This window comes from Palaemon carinicauda, chromosome 18 (genome assembly GCF_036898095.1).
Source record: "Palaemon carinicauda isolate YSFRI2023 chromosome 18, ASM3689809v2, whole genome shotgun sequence".
NCBI lineage: Eukaryota > Metazoa > Arthropoda > Malacostraca > Decapoda > Palaemonidae > Palaemon > Palaemon carinicauda.
Genome location: NC_090742.1, coordinates 39,035,711 through 39,038,495, shown reverse-complemented (window position 1 = coordinate 39,038,495; position 2,785 = coordinate 39,035,711).

The window sequence follows — 2,785 nt, the reverse complement described above, 5'->3', positions numbered from 1 at the left end:
AATTTACTTCGATGTTTAGTATAAATGGAAAGCTAATTGAAGAGGCCTAATAAAGGCGGGTGAGATATAAAATATATAGAGGTAAATCTATAAATATCAACAATAATTTATAAAGTGATAAAATAATTACTAAAAGCCTTTAACACACTTCCGTACACTGAGGGAAGGGTCGGCCATCTTTTCTCTATGGAAAAACCAGAGCGAGATTAAAAAAAAGCAAGGGCAAAAACTTTTCCTCTCCTTTCAAAAGCATTTCTTTTGAAGATAGTATAGAATAATCCAACACGGTAGAAAACTCGAGGTCAAGCGCGAGCGGAATCAGTGTTGTCTTTAACACCGACAGAGAAAAACTGGTTTGGTTGAGAAGTATATGCGGTATCTGGCCGATAGTCGGCGCTGGTGGGCACACCCGGCATCCTTCATGGCGATCGCTCGCGAGTTTTTGGAATCTGTCGACCGACGGAGACGTCAGCTATTTATATATTCACCGGCTAAGTTTAATATTTAAAACTATGTAATGATCGCTGCGTGGTATCGTCAACTGTCGATACTTCCAGCGATCTAAACCGAGTATCGAATGACCTAGGGGAGCGTCAATAGACTTAGGGAAAACAACAGGGGAAAGTTTTTGAGACATTTCCCAATCTGGGGGAAAAGGAGGAGCGTGAACTGACGTCAACTGAGCACCTTCTCCCTCCGACGAACTATGCGTCTTACGTGCCTGTTCCGGTGTTGACATATCGTTTTCCTCTGAAAGGAAAACCTCCGGTAAACACCAGGCACTATAAGGAGACATATGTCTCTTGAGCGGTCTTTACTGAAGTGGTTGACGCCAACCACGTCGCAGCTTTACGTCATCGGTAAAAGACGCAGACAAATTAACCTCACCTTTACTGTGATAAGGGGGAGCGATACGGGTATCGACAACATGATCGCTCGAGGGGATGTTCGTTCGCTGGTTGAAGTCTGCCATATCCTTTTGTCTTTCGACATTCCTTCTCCCAGGGGTTGGAGAGCATGGAAGAGGTCCCCGGCTGGGATTATGATGGACACGAACAGACGCACCCTCCACTTCACTATCACTATTCACTATTTTACTTTGTAAACCACGCACTGCACCCCACATAACTTCTTTTTCGGTAGTTAGAGAGCGAACTTGGGCGCCTAAGGCTGAAATAGCAGCCATTATATCCTTCAATGAAGGTTCACTTACCTCCGACACCGTATTGGGGTCTGGGAGTGCTGTAATAAGAACAGGAATATTAGTATGAATATCGGAAGGAATATCACCATCCGAAGATCTATTAGAAAGAATACTAGCTGATCTAGACCTTCTAATTATATCTCTTTCCAAATGCCTAACATAGCGTTCAAAAGCAATCCACTCCGTATCAGACAAAGACTTGCATTCGTCACATCTGTTATTATAAGTACAAAATTGACCTCTACAACCACAGCATATTGAATGAGGATCAATAGAGGCTTTAGGCATACGTGTCTTGCAACCTTTCACACACTTTCTGATAAAGTCAGCCATTTTAAAAAAAACAGAAAAACAGTCCAAGTCAAACCAACAAAGTCTAATAAATCAAAGCGAAAAGTACGGAAGAATATCCAAAACAAGCGGCAAAAGTCGTTAACAATAATCAACAAAAGGTACTTCACCAAATTGTAGACAAAGTTATTAGCAGCGAAAGAATTTCCTGAGGTGTTCACACGATCAACAACAGAGAATTTCTGAAGATGATGGGTAATGGTTCTGATAACCTACGATGGTGGCACTCATGTATGACCACCTACTGTCATGGCGGCTGTCGCCGCGAATTTGAATTTCTGTCGTGCCACGTCGAAACGCGGGATTTAAGCTATACTGTATATATGTAACTACCAGGGAAGTTACATATTTAAAAATAATAGTACATACATACATATACCAAGGCACTTCCCCCAATTTTGGGGGGTAGCCGACATCAACAATGAAACAAAACATAAAAGGGGTCCTCTACTCTCTACGTTCCTCCCAGCCTAACAAGGGACTCAACCGAGTTCAGCTGGTACTGCTAGGGTGCCACAGCCCACCCTCCCACATTATCCACCACAGATGAAGCTTCATAATGCTGAATCCCCTACTGCTGCTACCTCCGCGGTCATCTAAGGCATCGGAGGAAGCAGCACGGCCTACCGGAACTGCGTCACAATCGCTCGCCATTTATTCCTATTTCTAGCACGCTCTCTTGCCTCTCTCACATCTATCCTCCTATCACCCAGAGCTTCCTTCACTCCATCCATCCACCCAAACCTTGGCCTTCCTCTTGTACTTCTCCCATCAACTCTTGCATTCATCACCTTCTTTAGCAGACAGCCATTTTCCATTCTCTCAACATGGCCAAACCACCTCAACACATTCATATTCACTCTAGCTGCTAACTCATTTCTTACACCCGTTCTCACTCTCACCACTTCGTTCCTAACCCTATCTACTTGAGATACACCAGCCATACTCCTTAGACACTTCATCTCAAACACATTCAATTTCTGTCTCTCCATCACTTTCATTCCCCACAACTCCGATCCATACATAGTAGTACAGTTGGCTAATAATCAACCCAAAGAGTAACCTGACCCTTCCTTTAGTGAAATGGTGGATTAAGAGAACATTTAAGGCAGGTTAAGAAAAGGTCTTGGGAGGGAAAAGCTGCTCCACCCTCAATTCATGCGGGACATAGTGATGCCATACAGGAGGGAAAAAGGGAGGTTCAAGCTGATGCTGCATCCTACATTTAGT